The following is a 21803-nucleotide window of genomic DNA, read 5'->3' as shown; positions in this document are numbered from 1 at the left end:
ATGGCAAAAAGGTGTGTGGAATGACCATAATTTGTCTCCGCATGTCACATGACCTCAGGGTTAGTATGACAGAGATTGTGGGGTGGCCGACAAAAGCAAGGCTCTTGCTCCTACGTATCCTCAATGAGGAACTCAGACCTACGTAGTTCTAGATAACTTGTGAGACTTGAAAAAGTCTCCACCGGAAAATGCTGACACCTCCAGAAAGGGCGCAGATGACCACATTGGCCTTCGCTCATCAATCACACTTGGGGTCACTGAATGACGAGGTGCGGATAACCGTAAGGTGTCTCCGCGGGCTACCAGCTTTTGGGTCATGGTAACAAAAAGCGGTGCGGTCGACAAAAGCGAGGCTCTTGCTCCTACGTATCCTCCAATGAGGAACTCAGACCTACGTAGTTCTGGATAACTTGTGAGACTAGAAATAGTCTCGATGTTTTCTTCGCTAAAATGCGAACGTGCTTTAGTAAAGAGATAAAACTTCCAACTAATCAGATCAACATATGCTTTTCGGACAAAAAATAATGTATCTACCTGGGAAGGAGAATCTGCTGATGAAATTTTCTCATAACCACAAATGAGATTTTGGATGTTTAGCATTTCGTTTCTAAATGACCATTTAGAGGAAACACTGGGTTCGACAAAAATAGAAGAAAATCACTCAAAGTGTATCAATCTCGCACAGGTAAGTGTTTCATCCTAATTCCGAACCATAGATATGTCATGACTTGACTTTGCAAATCATTTCCTATCAAATCAAAAATTACATGCGTGATCATGGATCAATAGGACTTCCCTTGGGAATGGGTTCTTTTGGTGGGTTTTTCGGCTTTTGTGTGTTTTTGGCCTTTTCCTTTTCTGTTTTGGTTTAGTGCGGGGCAAAAAGTCACCGACGCACAGGATTTTGGTTGGCAATCAAAGGGAGAAGACCACTTTAGGTCATGGTTTCCTTTCCTTCCTTTTGTTCATTTGGTGACCATTCTGTATTATTCAGATATTGTCTGGTCAAAAGACCTTTCTGCACATTTCTTCTACTTCTTTGATCAGGAACTTTCTTTCCTCCCTTTTTCTTCTTCTTTTTACTTTCTCCCATTCTTTGATTGGGAATTTCCTTTCTTTTCTTTTTGCTTTCTCCCACTCTTTGATTGGGAATTTCCTTTCTTTTCTTTTTGCTTTCTCTTAGATTGGAAATCTCCTTCTTTTCCTTTTTTGCTTCCGAGGGTAAGGATTGACATTCTCACCCTGGGTCAAGGTTTATGGTGAGTCAGGATTTTGGCTCAAGGCTGGTAGAATGGCTAGACATGATACATGTCAGGGTTTGGTTTGGTTCAAGGATAAAAGGGATGCCCCACATTATTTCCATGACACAAATGCAAAAATGATGATTTGGAAATTTTATGCAAAACTGGTCATGCATGCACCTATGCGGACACTCAAGTGTCAAATTTTTATGGTCATGTGATGCTAGGGCTCAGGATTCATTTCCTCTATTTTAAATCAACCCAATGTTTCCAAAATATGTTCTTTTATCAATTTGTGCATTCATCCGAGTCCATTTTGGGTACTCGGGAAAATTTCACAGCATTCACCCTTCAGGTGTACACACATTTTTTCAAAAACTAGCTATGATCAGCGAATTTTTTTTTCCAAAGAAGAGTTGGAAGCCATCTCTTTTCACAAGCATGTTGGTTTTTCAGCTAGACAACTTATTTTTCTTTTTTTTCTTCCTTTTTTTTTATCATTATCATTTGTTTATTTCTTTTTCTTGTTTGTTTTTTTTTTCCCTTTTTTTTCATGAGGTATTTTGCTACCTAAACATGTGTATATTTTTGTGAGGTATTTTTGCTATATACACGCATATCCAAGGTATCTTGCTACCTAAACATACATATATATGTTTTGTAAGGTATTTTTGCTATATACATGCATATCCAAGGTATCTTTCTACCTAAACATACATATATATATTTTGTGAAGTATTTTTTGTTTACATACATGCATATCTAAGGTATCTTTCTACCTAAACATACATATATATATTTTGTGAAGTGTTTTTTTGTTTACATACATGCATATCTAAGGTATTTTCACTACCTAAACATACATATATATATATTTTGTGAGGTATGACTACCTTCCGAGCTTGCGCTTGTTTTATTTAAATTCCTAGGATCATGAGCAACTAGGTGCATCCTACTATAAAAAGTGATCAAATAACAAGCATAGATTCAAAAGGTGCTAGGTTGCCTCCTAGTAGCGCTTCTTTAACGTCTTGAGCTGGACGCCTTATGACTTGTCGGTCACTGACCTAGTACTTTGCTTACCTTTGGCTTTGGACTTGGTCGCCTATTGGTCGGCCATGTGGTGTAGGCAATACTCAAACCTTTTTGTGGATGAGCAGAGGTGAACTCTAGAGGTGATGGCGGTGCGTCTGTTGCCCGCTGCCGGCCATCCCCAGGCTGCTGTGGTGTTTCGCCCTGCGCCTGCCTGGAGACGCAGTACTTCTTGATGAAAGCTCGATTAGTAGGGGGCCTGATGCCCTTGCTGGAGGTGACAGGTACTCCGTAGAACTGACAGAGACCCGTAATTAGAGCTTGACAACTCCAAGACCCTGTTGGACTTCTTCGGGTCCACTGGGTGTCTTGCAGGTGCGATCCCTGCAAACAATAGATGAAATCAGAAATCAGTTGAGCGATGTGCATACTTACCTATGATGACGTGACCTTGCCGGGGGGGTACGGGTACCCTGTAGGACTGATAGAGGCCCGTAACCAGAGCTGGAAACCCCAGGGCCCTGTTGGACTTTTCCGGGTCCACTGGGTGTCTTGTGGGCGCGATCCCTGCAAATAGTAGATGGCATTAGAAATTAGTTGGAAATAATGCATACCTACCTATGTCGGGACGACACAGACCAACTGATACTTCCACAGGGGGAGATCGGCATTACGGTTGCTGGGCAGAATGTTGCAAAGTAACAACGTCATTTATATCTGTGTAAGAGTGGTCATGTTGGTGCGCATGATCCACACTCGTCTCTTTGCTGCGGCACGGGTGAAATCTTGCCCCGGTATGCATAGTAGCTGCGTGATAGCCTCCCTCTCTAGTTGTGCTTGCACAGTTGGTCGCCCTCCAATATTAGGGGGTGGCCCAGAAACTGATAAAAGAAAACTACTAGCCCCTTAACCGGGAGCGCGAGTCTCGGTTAAGCATTTAAGGGCAAAGGACCTTAAATTATCTTAAGGTGTGGATATGGGGCCCACTGAGAGTGAGAACGCGTAGCCCTCTAATGGTGAGGGCGTGCAACCCTTTAAAGGCGAGGGCGTGTAGCCCACTGAAGGTAAGGACGTGTAGTCCTTTAAAGGCAAGGACATGTAGTCCTCTAAAGGTGAGGACATGTAGTCCTCGGAAGGTGAGGGCGAGGACATGTTGTCTGAAATTCTGATACCAATGCCAGATGTCGTACAGGATGTCACGACATCACGCTTCAGAACATGCAGATTATCTCTGAGTGTATGAACAGATTAAACAAGTAAATAACACAAGAGAATTGTTAACCCAGTTCGGTGCAACCTCACCTACATCTGGGGGCTACCAAGCCAGGGAGGAAATCCACTAAAATAGTGTTAGTTCAAGGTCTAACAGCCACTGTTTACAACCTTCTCACCTAACCACTACCCGTGCAACCTCTACCTAAGAGCCACTCTTAGATATGAGAACCCCTCTCACTCCCTCTCAAACACTCTCCCGTGTTTACAATTAAATCAAGGACACTCCAGAGATTGCTCTCTGAACAAAAGAGATCAACTCTACACACTAGAGATCAACTCTACACACTCAGGTCCAACACTTGATGTTAGGGTACCATCAAGGTGGCTCACAAAACACTCAAGTCCCAAAACTCACAAAACAACTCTTCAATCCCGGACTTGGTACAAAACTCGTGCAGCCTCCATGTTTTTAGCAGTGTGTGTGTCTGGGCTGCAACAGCTTGTGCTGGATGAGATCTATCATTCTTCCTGAAAATCTGCACTTAGAGAACTAAAAGATAACGTTTGATCTTTTAGTTTTTATCTTTAATCTTTAATCCCTGAACGAACTCTTCTAGTTTGTAATTCGAACTTTAATTATCTTTTAATTCGTTCCTAAAGATAGATCATCTAATCTCTTGCTAACTGCACAATAATCTGTTAAAGATATAACAAATTTATATGTCCAGTATTTTCGGGCAAGATGTCCTGGACATCGTATCCGACATCGTGGATCCTGCAACTTCAATGCTTTTAGCAACTCCAGTATTTTCGGGCAGGATGTCCTGGACATTGTATCCGACATCGTGGATCCTGCAGCTTCAATGCTTTTAGCAATTCCAGTATTTTCAGGCAGGATGTCCTGGACATTGTATCCGACATCGTGAATCCTGCAGCTTCAATTCTTCATTTGACACTTTATCTTGCCTTGTGCATTGTGCAGCCCGATCTTATTCTTTGACATAACGTTGGACATCTTGTGCAGCAACTCCAGCTTTCCTTCATTGTCTAAGTGCTTATGTTTTAACAAAATCTTAGCCAATCTTTTAAAGCTTAGTAAAGCTAGGCACTAACATTGTCATCTGAAGGCGAGGACGTGTAGTCCTCTGAAGGTGAGCTCATGTAGTCCTCGGAAGGTGAGGGCGTGTAGCCCTACGAAGGCGAGGGCGCGTAGCCCTCTGAAGGTGAGGACATGTAGTCCTCGGAAGGTGAGGGCGTGTAGCCCTACGAAGGCGAGGGCGCGTAGCCCTCTGAAGGTGAGGACATGTAGTCCTCGGAAGGTGAGGGCGTGTAGCCCTATGAAGGCGAGGGCGCGTAGCCCTCTGAAGGTGAGGACATGTAGTCCTCTGAAGATGAGGACGTATAGTCCTCGGAGCCGAGGGCGTGTAGCCCTCTATAGGTGAGGACATGTAGTCCTCTGAAGGTGAGGGCGTGTTTCCCTACGAAGGCGAGGGCGCGTAGCCCTCTGAAGGTGAGGACATGCAGTCCTCTGATGGCGAGGGCGTGCAGCCCTCTGAAGGTGAGGACATGCAGTCCTCTGATGGCGAGGGCGTGTAGCCCTCTTAAGGTGAGGACGTGTGGTCCTCTGATGGCGAGGGCGTGTAGCCCTCTGAAGGTGAGAATATGTAGTCCTCTGAAGATGAGGACGTATAGTCCTCGGAGCCGAGGGCGTGTAGCCCTCTAAAGGTGAGGACATGTAGTCCTCTGAAGATGAGGACATGTAGTCCTCGGAAGGTGAGGGTGTGTAGTCCTCTGATGGCGAGGGCGTGTAGCCCTCTGAAGGTGAGGATGTGTGGTCCTCTAAAGGTGAGGGCGTGTAGCCCTACGAAGGTGAGGACGTGTGGTCCTCTGATGGCGAGGGCGTCTAGCCCTCTGAAGGTGAGGACGTGTGGTCCTCTAAAGGTGAGGGCGTGTAGCCCTACGAATGTGAGGACATGCAGTCCTCTGATGGCGAGGGCGTGTAGCCCTCTGAAGGTGAGGACATGCAGTCCTCTGATGGCGAAGGCGTGCAGCCCTCTGAAGGTGAGGACATGCAGTCCTCTGATGGCGAGGGCGTGTAGCCCTCTTAAGGTGAGGACGTGTGGTCCTCTGATGGCGAGGGCGTGTAGCCCTCTGAAGGTGAGGGCGTGTGGTCCTCTCAAGGTGAGGGCGTGTAGCCCTACGAAGGTGAGGACGTGTAGTCCTCTCAAGGCGAGGACGTGTAGTCCTCTAAAGGTGACAGGTACAAGTACCCAAGGGTCCACCCTTATGAGAAAGCAAGAGATCGACTCATCGAGAGGGCCGGTCATCCCAAATCCACAAGATTTGGACATTAGATGTAGGAAATCTATGTAGTTAACATGATTTTTAGGGATGCAGATGCATGCAACCTTTGTCGTGAAATTTGGTAAATGCGGACTTCATATGAAACAATGCAATGTAATGGAAAGTTGTACAATGTTCATGACATTCTTTCCCTATTTTGTGATTTTGATTTTGATTTGATTGTTTTTTGGAAAACACAAATTGAATGTCCTTTTGAAAGAGGTGATAGTCCATGCAACCTTATCCTATCTTTTGCAAATCTCTCTGAGAACTCCCTCTGAGTGTTGTTCTGTTTGATTTAGTCATTTGACCATTTTGGAGTGACGGCAATGGAGTCGTTTGATGTTTAATCAATCCATTGAAATCCTAGGGTTTGTCCCCCTTTTTTTTGTTAAAAACATCGATGGGTGAGAACTTTTGATCGACCCCTATGTTCACTTGAGGCTCATGCACGGTGCCCCTCATTGCCCCAGTGTAAAGCTTTGAGGTACCAATCGTTGTCTTTCGTCATGACCTTGTAGGAGGGAACCTATTGGGTGAGAACTTCTAATCTGCCCCTAGGTTCACTTGAGGCTCATGCACGATGCCCCTCATTGCCCCAGTGTAAGGCTTTGAGGTACCAATCGTTGTCTTGTTTTCATAGCCTCGTAGTGAGGAAGAATGAAAGAAGGAGTTGATTCTTGCAAAAAGAATTTTTTCAAGGACGAGAAATAGTTGAAGGATTTTTCGATGGATTAAGTCAAATGACTCCTATGTAGAAGCAAGATGTTTTGATGTTTTGATTATGCCAAAGGATCAAGTGCTTCCAAGTTTTATTCAAGACAAGAATCCAAGAATCCAAGAAAATCAAGATATATGATCAAGTTGATCTCTAGAATCTTAGGAAGAAGTTTCCAAATTGAAAAAGCAAAAGGTTTGGCCAAAGAATTCTATCTAAATCATTTTAAATTGAGATTTACTCTCTGGTAGTCAATTACCAACAGCTGAAAATGTTTATAATAGTCACTAGAAATTTGAATTCAAAATTTATAATGTGTAATCGATTACACATGGATGGTAATTGATTACCAGCAGTTTATTCAAATTTTAGAGCCTGTGATCGATTACACAAGTCTTGTAATCGATTACCAGAGGAGATTTTCAGAAAATAATTTCCAAGAGTCACATCTATTCAAATGGTTTATGAATGGCCATCAAAGGTGACTTGGAAACACGAATTTAAAGAGAGTTTTCATTGCCCAAAAAGTTTTATCCTCTCAAAAGATTAAGAGTTTTTCTGAACTGAAATGTCTTATCCTCTCAAAAAGATTCCTTGGTCAACCACTTGTATATTCAATAAGGAATTTTGATTGATCTTCATTGTACAATCTATCTTTTTTATGAGAGATTTCTTCTTCTTATTTCTGAAAAGGGATTAAGAGATCGTGGGTCTCTTGTTGTAGAGGATTCCTAAACACAAGGGAAGGGTTGCCCCTGTGTGGTTCAGACTTTGTAAAAGGAGTTTTACAAAGAGAGTGGAAAATCTCAAGTGGGTTGTTTGAGGACTGGACGTAGGCGCGGGAAGTGGCCGAACCAGTATAAATCAAGTTTGCATTCCTCTCTTCCTTTAAACTTCTTTTATTTATTGCTATTTATCTTTTGCTTTAAAGAAGTTTATTTTGAATTGTCTTTTGAGTAATTCATGTTAAGGGTGCATTGTTAATCCAAAAAGAAAGAGTGATAGTTCAATTGGGGAATAGTCTTGGCATCTTAATTCAACCCCCCCTTTCTTAAGATAACTGAGGCCATTTGTCCAACATCCTATTCTTGACAACTCGCTTCTCTAAGAAGACAAACTTTCCGGCATGATAAAATGAGGTCACATGAACGTCTATATTTTTACTTGAAAACACAGTCAATCAAATGCCCTCTCTTCTTTTTTTGTTTTTTTTTTACTTTACTCATCGTTTTACGACACCCCCACCAACGTGCAAGATGAGTAATCTCTGATTGAACGGTCTTGGAAGTCAACACTCAGGAGCGCAGGTTGCTTGAGCAAACAGACCAATGGCTTACACTCACATTCCGGTGGAAGTTGAATAAGCAAAGATGTGTTCGTGAGAGGATGTCCATTTTATCCATATCATTTACCATTGTAACTGTGGTTTATGGCATAAACTTGAAAATCCTGATGAGTCATAACAACAGCTTCCAGAATTGCCCCATGTATGGTGTTGCTTGTCAATGTTAGGATTCAACAAGCGATTCTCCTCAAATTTCAGCCAGCCCATATCAATTAGACTTCACACTTTATGCTTCGGGGTCATACAATGCTCAATGGAATGCCCCGGGGCTCCTCCATGATAAGCACACGTTGCGTTCGAGTCGTATCCTCAGAAAAATGGAGGTTGAGGAACCTTGGTTGGGGTTATGGCTACCATTGAATTATTGAGTGGATATGGGATCAAGTTTAGCATATGACAACGGAATTTGGGGTGAACCCTACAGGATTTTTGCTGCAAAATTCCTTTTTGCTGGTGTTTTTTGGTTTGTGCTAAAGGTGGTCTTCGTCATCCATGTTGGTAAGCACCAGGGCTCCTCCGGAAAAAGCCCTCTTCACAACAAAAGGCCCTTCGTAGTTTGGGGCCCATTTTCCTCGATTGTCCTTGACAACATGGGACATTTTCTTTAGCACAAGGTCTCCCTCATGGAACTTGCGCAAGCGTACCTTCTTGTCAAATGCACTCTTCATTCTTTGCTGGTACAAGCGCCCATGACTCATGGCCGTTAAGCGCTTACCCTCAATGAGGTTGAGCTGGTCATAGCGCGTTTGAGCCCACTCTGATTCCTTTAATCCGGATTCTGCCAAGATCCTTAATGACGGGACTTCTACCTCAAACAGTAACACAGCCTCCATCCCATATACCAATGAGAACGGCGTTGCCCCAGTTGACGTTCGTACTGAAGTTCGGTAACCGTGTAACGCGAATGGGAGCATCTCGTGCCAATCTTTGTACGACACAGTCATCTTTTGGATAATCTTTTTGATATTTTTATTGGCCGCTTCCACGGCTCCATTCATCTTTGGTCGGTAGGGCGTGGAATTGTGATGTTGGATTTTAAACTCCTCGCACATTTCCCCCATCATCTTGTTATTCAAGTTGGTGCCATTGTCCGTGATAATCTTCCTTGGCAAACCATACCGGCAGATGATCTCCCTCTTAATGAACCTGACCACTACACCCCTCGTGATATTGGTGTAGGAAGCCGCCTCGACCCACTTGGTAAAATAATCTATCGCTACGAGGATGAAGCGATGGCCATTCGAGGCCTTGGGCTCAATGGCCCCGATGACATCTATCCCCCACATGGAGAAAGGCCAAGGGGCGGACATAACATTCAGAGGATGCGGTGGAGCATTGACATTGTCTGCGAACGCTTGACATTTGTGGCATTTCCTTACATGGACACAACAATCACTTTCCATGGTAAGCCAGTAATAACCTGCTCTTAGGATCTTCCTGGCCATAGCTTGCCCGTTGGCATGCGTTCCAAACGAGCCCTCATGGACTTCCTCGATCATGTGATTCGCCTCCCTGGCATCCATACACCGCAGGAGTGTCATGTCGTGGTTTCTCTTATACAGTATGCTTCCGCTCATGAAGAAACCGGCCGCCAATCTTCTCAATGTCCTCTTATCATTGTCGGCAATCTTTGGCGGGTATTCTTTGCTTACGACATATCGCTTGATGTCGAAATACCAAGGCTTACCGTCCCGTTCCTCTTCTACTTGGCAACAATGCGCGGGTTTGCCACGACACCAAAATTCAATGTATGGTAGATCCCCATGCGGCGTTAGCTGGAACATAGACGCCAAAGTAGCAAGCGCATCCGCCATTTGATTTTCCTCGCGGGGAACATGATGGAAGGAGATCTCATCAAAGTTCTTAGCCAATTCCTTGATATAGGTTTTGTAGGGTATCAGCTTGGGATCTCTAGTTTCCCATTCCCCCCTCAGCTGATGGATTACCAACGCTGAGTCGCCGTACACCTTGAGTAGTTTGACATTGGAGTCAATCGCCGCCTGGACGGCCAGGGCACATGCTTCATATTCGGCCATGTTGTTGGTGCAGTCGAATCCTAACCTGGCTGTGAAAGGTACACATTGATTGTCCGGAGAGACCAATACTGCTCCAACGCCATGGCCAAGAATGTTTGACGCTTCGTCAAACCATACGGTCCATTTGTCCCGATCTTCGTCCAATTTTTCCTCAAACAAGGCCATGATGTCCTCATCCGGGAATTCAGGATGCATGGGCTGATAGTCGTTAAGAGGCTGTTGAGCCAAATAATCTACCAAGGTGCTTCCTTTTATCGCCTTTTGGGTGACGTAAACTATATCAAACTCGGATAGCAGGACTTGCCACCGGGCGATTCGTCCCGTGAGAACTGGCTTTTCAAAGATGTACTTAACCGGATCCATCTTGGATATCAACCAGGTAGTATGGCTCAGCATGTACTGCCTTAGGCGATGGGATGCCCATACTAAAGCACAACACGTTCTTTCGAGCAAGGAGTAATTCATTTCACAGGTCATGAACTTCTTACTTAGGTAGTAAACAACGCGCTCTTTCTTTCCGGATTCGTCATGTTGCCCCAGCATACACCCCATTAACTCGTCCAAGATTGTCATGTACAAGATGAGAGGCCTTCCAGGTACTGGTGGCATAAGCACAGGGGGATTCATAAGACACTTCTTGATCCTTCCAAAAGCCTCTTGGCAACCCTCATTCCAGCGATCAGTTTGGTTTTTGCGTAAGAGTTTGAACAACGGCTCACAAATGGCGGTGAGCTGCGATATGAATCTGGCAATATAATTCAAGCGTCCCAGGAAGCCTCGGACTTGCCTCTCAGTACGGGGTTCTGGCATCTCAAGGATGGCCTTCACCTTTTCGGGGTCTACCTCTATCCCTTTCTGGCTTACGATGAAACCAAGCAATTTCCCTGATTTGACCCCAAAGGTACACTTGGCGGGGTTCAACCTTAATTGATATTTCTTAAGCCTTTCGAACAACTTCCGCAGGTTGACAAGGTGTTCTTCCTCGGATTTAGATTTAGCAATTATGTCGTCCACGTAGACCTCGATCTCTTGATGCATCATATCATGGAACAAAGCTACCATGGCCCGTTGATAAGTTGCCCCGGCATTCTTGAGTCCAAAGGACATCACCTTGTAACAGAATGTTCCCCACAGGGTGACGAAGGTAGTCTTTTCCATATCCTCTGGCGCCATCTTTATCTGATTGTAACCGGAGAAACCGTCCATGAAGGAAAATAAAGCGAAATTGGCCGTATTATCTACGAGGATATCGATGTGTGGCAAAGGAAAATTGTCCTTGGGACTGGCCCGATTCAGGTCCCGATAATCCACACACATTCGTACTTTCCCATCTTTCTTAGGGACCGGTACAATGTTGGCAACCCATTCTGGATATCGAGCGACGGCCAGAAAGCCAGCGTCAAATTGCTTCTTCACTTCTTCTTTTATCTTCAAGGATGTTTCGGGCTTCATCCTTCTCAGTTTCTGCTTTACCGGGGAACACTCGGGATTTAGAGGTAATCGGTGCTGTACAATGTCAGAACTCAAACCGGGCATATCTTGGTATGACCAAGCAAAGATGTCTTGGTAATCCCTCAGCAAGGCTATTAATTCTCCACGGATAGGTGCGGTAATACCTGTGCCTATCTTTACTTCCCTTTTTCCACTGCCAATTCCCAAGTCTACTAGTTCTGTTTCTTCTTGATGAGGCCCCATTTCTTGGTCCTCATGGGCGACTATCCTTTCTAATTCTGGGGGAAGTCTCTCATCCTCGTTCCCTTCATCTTCCGTTTGATTCGTTTCTTGCTCGAAGTTGATAGGCGGGTCCCAGGTATTAGTACCTTCGGGGGACTCGTCATCGGATCCGTCGTTTCAGAAATAAAGAAGTAAACATGCAAATGGATGAGAATGGGTAGAGACGTAGGAACAGATGAAGAAAGATCCTTGTATTATAAATTCAAAACAAAAGACACAAAGCCTTAACAAAAGAAACTCTAAAGCCTAGGCCTAACTATAGAGTTTTTAAAATCGTAAAGTTTTACATTATGCTCGTTGCGTAAATGTCGGGGCGTTCCTCCACTCGCCAATTTCCCAGCTGGAAATCAGGAGGGCATGGTCGTACCAAATCCAATGTACTTGGAACATCATCTTCGTATATCGCGACCACTTGACCTTCGTCCCCCAGACCCGCACTTATAAAGCTTCTACTTATGTGGCAGGGCGGGCTTCCTTCACTTTCTTGTCTCAACCGCGAGCTTTGACTACCGCTCTTCCTTCCCGCGATGCTTCTCTTTATATCTGCCTGAGTGGGCTTATAACCTAAACCATACTTCCCACGATTTCCTTTGGAATTTATCAGGCTAGTTATGCCGCCGTTGTCTTTGCCTAAACCCATTCCGGGTTCGTAACCATTCCCCAACATAACTCGGGCCATCATTACTGCTGCATCGGATAGGCAAGGCTGCCCAGAGAAGGAGTCCACAGAGGAGATGCTTACCACCTCAAAAGACTGGAAAGCGGTTTCTAATGACTCCTCTGCGGCTTCCATATAAGGCATAGAGGATGGGCAGCTCACCAAGATGTCTTCCTCGCCTGATACGATGACCAGATGCCCTTCCACTACGAATTTCAACTTTTGGTGGAGTGTAGAGGGAACAACTCCCACTGAGTGGATCCACGGACGCCCCAACAGACAGCTGTAGGGGGGGTTAATATCCATTATTTGGAAGGTAACTTGACAGGTGTGAGGGCCTATCTGTACTGGGAGATCGATCTCTCCCCTAACCTCTCGGCGGGTGCCGTTGAAGGCACGAACCACCATTGAACTCGGCTTTAAGTGGGAAGCATTGAATGGTAATTTCTCCAAAGTGCTCTTAGGCATCACGTTTAAACTGGAACCATTATCGATGAGCACTTTGGCTACGATATGGTCCATACACTTGACTGATACGTGCAAAGCTTTATTATGCCCTCTCCCCTCGGCGGGGATTTCTTCTTCGGCGAAGGCGAGATAGTTGTTGGCAGCGATATTATTGACCAGCCCTCCGAAACCTTCTACCGAGATGTCTTGGGCCACATGGGCCTCGTTCAGAACTTTTACTAGCAGAGCCCGATGAGGCTCGGAGCTCATGAGTAACTCCAACAGCGAGACCCTGGCCGGGGTTTTGTTGAGCTGTTCGATAACCTTGAATTCGCTCTGCTGAATTATACAGAGGAACTCGCTGGCTTCCTCTAGTGACACCTCCTTTTTACCATCCTTTTTCTCCGGAAGACCTTTCGCCGGAATATCTTTATTCGAAGTGTGGGGTGCTTCGCCATCTTGTTCCTCCACCACTTTTCCTTTCCCCTTGACGTTTGCGGGTTGGACTGGTAGGTCCGGAGGCGCAAACACACGGCCGCTACGGGTCACACCACTCGGTCCCGTGATATTTGTTACCTTAGCCGACAACTGGCTTCTTCTTCCTTCCCCCTCGGAGGTGTGTATCTCCATGGGACTGCGTGGCTATTTTGGTATGGGAAAGGAACATGTTTAGCTACTAAGGGGTGTCCGGGCTTTTGCGAAGCCGTGCCCTTGGTGAAGTATATCACCAAGGGTTTGGGCTTCGCAACACTGCTCCTATCCGTGGACTGCATGCATATATGCTGCTCCTCTCTTCCTTCACTGCTAACTTCCAGTCGACCTTGATCTATCATTCGCTATAACAATTCCTCTACTCCCAAACATGTTTCCATGTCATGCCGCTCGCCGGAATGCAGCAAACAGGAGTCCTCCTTACGCCCACTATGAGGAATCACACCTCCCTTTTGTAGGGCTTCAAAGATAAACCTCCTAGGGGTTGCCACATCCCTTAAAGGTTTAGACCTACGCGGCCTATCGGACTCAACGACGTTAACTGCTACCCTTCCATGATTGGCGAGCGGGTTGGTTTTCACATTGGGCCGATCCTCTTGGAAAGTTAGCCATCCAGCATCTATCAAATGTTGGACCTTGTATTTAAAGGCCAAACATTTTTCAATGGAATGCCCCGGGACACCCCCATGGTACTTGCAAGTTGCGTTAGGGTCATACCACTTTGGGAAAGGGGGTTGGAGGACCTTTCCGGGAGTTACCACGGCCAAATGGTTGGCGATGAGGGACGGCAAGAGGTCTTCGTACGTCATTGGGAGTGGGGTGAATTCTTGAAATGGCCTCGGAGGGAAGTTCCTTGTTGCGTTGGAATTACCGGCCTGGCGAATTGTGTTCGGAGTTGGAACTTGGGGAGCTTCCCTCTGGGGGGGTGCCTTAGGCTGCACAGGTGCTGAACTAGTGGCGTTCCCGGTGTGAGCCGAGAAGCTCAGGTGATGTTGCGCGTATTGATGGGTACCATGAGGTGTCTGCGGGGGTTTGACCCACGCGGGCGTTGAAGAGACGACATGGGCATCTCCTTCCTTCCTTTTTGCCCTCGTTGTCCCGATTCTTTTGGCATTCGCACTCGTGGAGGAAATGTAATCGAACTTTCCTCTTTTCAACCCCACCTCGATTCTTTCCCCGGCGAACACTAGGTCCGCGAAGCTGGACGACATGTAACCTACTAGCTTCTCATAGTAGAACACTGGCAGAGTGTCTACCATCATGGTGATCATCTCTCTCTCAACCATGGGAGGAGCCACTTGTGTCGCCAGGTCTCTCCACCGCTGTGCGTATTCTTTAAAGGTTTCGCCCTCTTTCTTGAACATATTCTGTAGCTGAGTGCGATCGGGAGCCATATCGGAATTATACTGATATTGCCTTAGGAAGGCAGTAATCAGATCCTTCCAAGTACGGATACGGGAAGCTTCCAAATTAGTGTACCAAACTACCGCGGCTCCGGCCAAGCTATCTTGAAAAAAGTGTATTAATAGCTTCTCATCCTTAGAGTGTGCGCCCATCTTGCGACAGTACATCTTGAGATGGTTCTTGGGACAAGTCGTCCCTTTATACTTGTCGAAGTCCGGTACTTTGAACTTCGGGAGGATAACAACATCGGGTACTAAGCAAAGATTCGTCATGTCTGCGAATGGATAGTCCCCAAATCCTTCCACGGCTCTCAATCTCTCCTCGAGGAGATCGAGCTTCCTCCTTTCTTCAGTTGCCGGGGGCGGTCCTTCCATGGACAAAACTATTGGTTGTGTCGTGATGTTGGGCTGAGGCAACGTGCCGGGTGCCGGCCCTTCGGGGATCGGGGGATAGAACTCGACATCCCTTCGAGCATAGTCTTGAGGGTCTTCGTGGACCTCGTCGGGCTGTTGAGGAGGCTCTCTTTCAAGGACGGGAGAAGCAGTATGGCCCGCATCATCTTGCAGGACGGGTGGTGAGTAGTTGGGCGGCAATCCATAAGGGTAAGCCGCTCGGTTGTATCCCAGATGAGGGTTGCCGTCGTGCCCCAGCGCGTTCCTTCCCCGTCCTACTATGTTTGAGGGAGGATAGCGCGCGGTTGCCAAGAGAGTTGGGTCTGCTTCGGCAGCCGAACTGACAGCGGCAGCGGTGGCCACGTTTTTCTCCATGAGCTACCTCATTCCTAACATGGCCTCCATCATGGAAGCCATCTGTTCTTTCAGAGCCGACATGTCGGCTTTCATCTGTTCCTGTGTCTCCTCTTGATCACCCATCGTTCTAGATTTGGATCTGGTGCGATAGGGATGCCTTGTGGCGCGTTTAGTTATGGTGTTTTTCCCTAAAAACCAAACGTGAGGAGTGGGTAAAGAAAGAAAGAATGCATGCTAGAGATAAAATGCAGGAGTGATTTGATTCGCACAAGCTTTTTGGAGTAGAAACATGGGACCAATTCATTTTATTTCAGAAAGTCGTATCTAGTCAAGGTCTGAGAGACCATACAAGTTTTCTAGCGATTTCTAATTATGTGGGCCATTAAGTCTATCATATGCTGACAATAGCCGAGAAGCCCATGAATTTCTTCGGGGGCGGAGTAGGTGTCCGCCATTGCCTTGGCCTTGGCTAACAATCAGGGAAGTTCTTGACTCCCGTTCAAGGTAAGAGCAAACCGATCCATCCACATGGTTGCCTCTTGGTGTAAAGAGTCGATCACCCTTCCTCTAGCCTCTTTTTCCGCGTATACTTGGGCATACTCGTCCACGACCCTATGCTCGTGGGCCGTGGCTAGACCTAACTCTTCTTGGTACTTGGCGATGATAGCTAGCATGTTGGTCTCCGTCTCGCATAAACGTTGAGACAAGCTCCTTTTGGACCTTGAACAGGCAACTAACTCCTCTTTGAAAACCATGCTATGTGCTCGCGACTGGTCCCTCTCTTCCCTTCATAGCTTGAGTACTGTTGCTACCCCACAGAGCTCCGCGAAATTTGTTACGACCATACTCTTCCTTGCGAGCCCTCTTGGTCTCTTGTTCAAGGGCTTTTGCGGTAGTTGCATTCTCTTCCCGTAATCCGGCACATTCCTTCCGGATGTGTGTAGCGGCTAACTTGAACTTCTCCTTGGCAAGTTTTGCCTTTCCTAACTCGTTTTTGAGAGCTTGGACTTCTTCGTCCTCTTCCGGTGCTTCGAAACTCTCTTCGCTGACGACTTTTAACTTGGCGAGCCAATCTAAACCTCGTATATGAACCTTCAGCCATTCATGGTAACCACCAATGATGCCATTACGAATGCCCCTAAGTTCTTGATCTTTCCTTAACGGGGTTTCCCATGCCTTATGGATTCTTTGTATAGCCTTGAGATTTTGCGCGCCGAAATCCCTCACAAGGAAAGGATGCTTTCTTCCATCGGTGCTCCCCTCATGGGGTACCCTAGTTGTCTTATAGCAAGCGCGGGATTGTAGTTAATACAACCCCTCGTTCCTATCAGCGGAATGTTTGGGTACCCTCCACATGAGAAAAGGACTCCCTCCTTTCCTTCCTTCCATCGGGGGAACCAATTGATTGTTCTACCTCCTATCCCAGCCAAAAGCTGGTCCCAATCTATTCTTCTCTTTTCAGTACACGAGCGATGGCTTTGGAGCGGACATGGATGCCTCGTGTCTTGCTGGAACAGGTGTGAAACCAACCAAACACAGAGAGCGGGCAAGCAACAGATGATCCATGCGCTACTCTTTTCGCACCTTCGGTCAAATGTGTCAAATAAATCTGCCAAGACAGCTACCACCGGACTTTCCTTGCTATGGCGGTATGCAAGGAACGCGTCGATTGCGGCTAGGTCCACCAAACCATCTACGTTTGGAAAGAGGACGACCCCAAAGATTAGCAATGCTAACACATCCATAAACGGGACCCAATCTTCTTGATTTGCCATATCCCTCGCCTTGTCTTCTAGGTACTTCCGTGGTAGGCCCGCTATGCCGTTTCGAGTTTGTTTTACGCGGTACAAACCTCTTGCTGAATCCTTGACCACAGTTGCAATTCTGCTCAAAGAGGGGAGACAACCGGAGAAAAGATATGGTTTTCTTCACCCGAGAGGACATCCTAGAATCTCCTTAAATTCTTCGATGGTCGGTACCAATTGGAAGTCTCCGAACGTGAAGCATCTCAAAGGCCGGTCGTAGTATTGGGTGAGTGATGCAATGGCTTCTATGGATACCTCTGCTATGGTCAACTCTAAGATCTTTCCGTAAGTCTTGCGGAAGGCTTGCATTTGGAGAGGTTCCATCAACCGCCCTAATTCCTTAATGCTGGTGGTATCTAGGCCTTTAACCTTGACTTGGTAAAACCTCTTGTCGGTTTGATTTGTCCCCATGCTTACTAAAGTGAGACAAAAAGCTGGTGCAAATCAAGACTCCGATATCTCATGGGTGGAATGGATGAATGCATGAAGGAATGCATATGACACAGATGTAATTTAAGAATGTGGGTGCCCGGGACATTGTCTCCTTCTTAGACACAACGTCTAGGGGTAGCAAAGTGCCCCAACGTATGTATTTAAAACGGTGACCCGGTCCCTCTGTTGATTTGTCTATAGAGGGGATCAAGACAGAACCCGTATGCGATGCATATGCAAAAGGCGCAATGCGGGAATGTACATAGTATGACAATATTCACTGAACATAAGCAAAAGGGTATATGATACTTATGCATGGCAGTGTGAAAAATGGCACGCAGCGTGTTTGCTCCGTGCCCCTATTTAAGGGACCTAAAAGGGAGAGAGCTAACTAGGCATTTAGTGATAACCCCCAAGGTAGTCATATCTCTCTTGATGGTCTCTAGAGGTATCATCCCCTTTGAAGAACATATTGCAGTAGTAGGGACTACTAGCAACAATAAGTTTTCAAAGAGAAAAGCTCTAGATGAGGGTTCACTGTAATCAAGCAAGTCGGAGACCTAGCATGATCACAGATTCACCTCCGCTCCTTATGTTCCCATGAACCCGGGTATAGGGCACTTTTTCCACTCACAGTGTGTGCAAATAGTGTTGGTGTTTGTGTGCATCAAATGAATAAATATTTACCTCATGCATACATTTTAAAACGCACTAAAAGCAACAAAGAGTTTATACACACAAGCACATAAGACAAATAAAGGGAAACCAACAAAGGAGAAAGTCACGATAAAACATTGCACAAGATTTAAATGGCCTAACTCTCTAAAAACTAGTCCCCAATGGAGTCGCCAACTGTCGCAACCTACCCTTCGGCAGGAGGGCGACGCGTGACTCGCGGGATGCGTGTTCCACGAAAGGAATACGCGCAGAGTCGCCACCAACGTTTATTTGAGGAAAACGTCGGAAAAAACCGGAAAAGACGCGATCTACGAACTTTTAAGTGAAAGGTTCGGGAGTTGTATTTACGCACGGGGAAGGTATTAGCACCCCACACGTCCGTCCCAAAGGATGGCAGCCTTTAATCGAATGTGCAAACATGACTTTGATTTTTACGTTCCCTTTTTATGTCTTTATAACCTTTATACCATTTTTATATTTTTTTCTCTTTTTGTGGTCGACAAGGGTGTTTCCCTTTGCTCCTACGTATTCCTCAAATGCGATGAGGAAATCAGACCTACGTAGTTCTTTCTTATGCGTGAATCAAGTGATTCGTTTTTATTTGAAAGGTGATCATTTTAAGGCGTTGGACCTTAAAAATGATCCATTTTACTTAGTAAAAAATTGAAATGATAAACTTTCAAAAAACCTATTTTTGTGGACGAGCTTGACTAGGCGAGTTGATTTTAGCCTTAGTTTCACTTTAGTTATTAGTCAATTCAATTAAGAATGAGAAATCCCAAAGAGAAAACGTCCGATTGATCTTTCGCATTTATTTTACTAAAGGTATTTTTTTTATTATTATATTATTTTTTTACCTTTTTTTTTATTTCCAACGTGGTTGCGGCACGACCGAATGGTTGGAATTCATTTCAACCAAAGTTAACGGATAATACAATTCAAACGATCGGTGAAAATTTATTTTATTTTTAGGTTAAGCGAGAAATGACTTAAATAAAATGGCTTAAGCACGTCAAAAGGGGGTATAAAAAGTAAATGAAAACGAGAATAAAAATACATAAAACCAAGTGTGGACCACTACGGGTACATAGAATGAATTGAAAGCTTGGTTTGAGGTACTTACCTGTTGAGGACTGAAGAATGATGTAGAACGAATGAAGAACACCGAAGAACAGTCGAAAACCTTCGCGAAATCACTCATGGAAACGTTACGGAAGCGCCTCTGCTTGGATCTTCTTCATGGAAACAATTTTTCTAAGCAAATTCGAAAGAGAGAGAAGTGCCTAAAGGGCTGAACCCTTTTCCACTTCACTTCTCCCCCTATTTATAGAAAATTGGGGGAGAAGCTTGCCACCCAGCTCGCCCAGGCGAGCAGGGTTGCTTCCTCCAGAAGCAACAGCCTTCTGGAGGAATCTTCTGGAGGGCCCAAGTGGGCCTGGTTGCTATTTGCACCCCCATTTTTTACTAAGTACACCCCCTGCCTTTTTTTTGGTGGTTCTTTTTTCGTAAAGTTACGGAAACTTACGAATTTCGTAACGATACTTGTTTTCTTTCCGTAATGTTACGGAACCTTGTGGATTACATAATCATCCCCTTTTTGACTTACGGAATGTTACGGAACCTCACTAATTGTGCAACGATGCTTCCATTTGATTTCTGGTGTGTCACGGAACCTTACGGATTGTGCATCAATATTTCCTTTTGTTTTCCGGCATGTCCCGGAATTTCACAAATTGCCTAATGATGGGTGCCAAGCACCTCACAAGGACCAAACAAAAGTTGCATGCCATCAAGCAAAGGTCCCCGGACGAAATTAGGGTATGACAAGGTGCATAATATATCGAGATGCTCCGAATTGAACAACGGAAGCACTCGAGAAGTTTAAATGGTCATAGCTTTTCACTCGGAAGTCCAATTCAGGCGCATAATATATCGAGACGCTTGAAATTCGACAATGGAAGCTCTTGAGAATTCAAGTGGTCATAACTTTTCACATGGATGTCCAATTCAACGACATAATATATTGAGACACTCGAAATTGAATAACGGAACCTCTCGAGAATTCAAGTGGTCATAACATTTCACACGGATGTCCGATTCGGGGACATAATATATTGTGACGCTCGAAATTGAACAACGGAAGCTCTCGAGAAATTCAAATGGTCTTAACATTTCTCTTGGAAGTCCGATTCCGGCGCATAATATATCGAGACGCTCAAAATTGAACAACGGAAGCTCTTGGGAAATTCAAATGGTCATTACTTTACACTCGGATGTCCGATTAAGGCGCATAATATATCGAGACGCTCAAAATTGAACAATGGAAGCTCTCTAGATATTCAAATGTTCATAACTTTTATCTCGGAAGTCCGATTAAGGCGCATGACATATCGAGACGCTCAAAATTCAACAACGGAAGCTCTCGTAAAATTCAAATGGTCATAACTATTTACTCGGAAGTCCGATTCTGGAGCGTAATATATCGAGACTCTCGAAATAGAACAATGGTCGTTGTCGAGAAATTCAAATGGTCATAACTTTTCACTGAGAAGTCTGATTCTGGCGCCTAATATATCGAGACGCTCGAAATTGAACAACAGAAGCTCTCGAGTAATTCAAATGGTCATAACTTTTCACTCGGATTCTGATTAAGGCGCATAATATATCGAGATGCTCGAAATAGAACAACAGAAGCTCTCAAGAAATTTAAATGGTCATAACTTTACACTCGGATGTCCGATTAAAGCGCATAATATATCGAGACGCTCAAAATTGAACAACGGAAGCTCTCGAGATATTCAAATGGTCATAACTTTTATCTCGGAAATCCGATTCTGGCGCATAATATATCGAGACGCTCGAAATTGAACAACGGAAGCTCTCGAGAAATTCAAATGGTCATAACTGTAGAAGCAAAGCTTCATGGTGAATGTGATTCAAAGGTGTTTTGATGATAACAATGATGACAACAAAAGATTATGACAAAGGTGATGAACAAAAAGCTCAAAGATCATCTCAAGTGAATCAAGAACAAGTCAAGAGTTCAAGAATCAATTAGAATTCATGACTCAAGAAGAAAGCTTAGAATCAATAATCAAGATTAAAGATTCAAGATCTCAAGAATCAAGATCAAGATTCAAGATTCAAGAATGAAGAAAAGACTCAATCAAGATAAGTATTAAAAAGTTTTTTTTCAAAACATTGAATAGCACATGAGTTTTTGACAAAACCTTTACGAAAGAGTTTTTACTCTCTGGTAATCGATTACCATATTGGTGTAATCGATTACCAGTAGCAAAATGAGTTTGAAAAAGTTTTCAAACTGAATTTACAACGTTCCAATTATTTTCAAAAGGCTGTAATCGATTACAATGATTTGGTAATCGATTACCAGTGCCCTTGAACGTTGAAATTCAAATTTAAATGTGAAGAGTCGTATCCTTTCACTTAAAAGCCTTGTGTAATCGATTACAC

The sequence above is a fragment of the Glycine max genome, chromosome 4 (genome assembly GCF_000004515.6).
Source record: "Glycine max cultivar Williams 82 chromosome 4, Glycine_max_v4.0, whole genome shotgun sequence".
Classification (NCBI taxonomy): domain Eukaryota; kingdom Viridiplantae; phylum Streptophyta; class Magnoliopsida; order Fabales; family Fabaceae; genus Glycine; species Glycine max.
The sequence above is the reverse complement of the archived record's forward strand: the minus strand, read 5'-3'. Positions refer to the sequence as shown.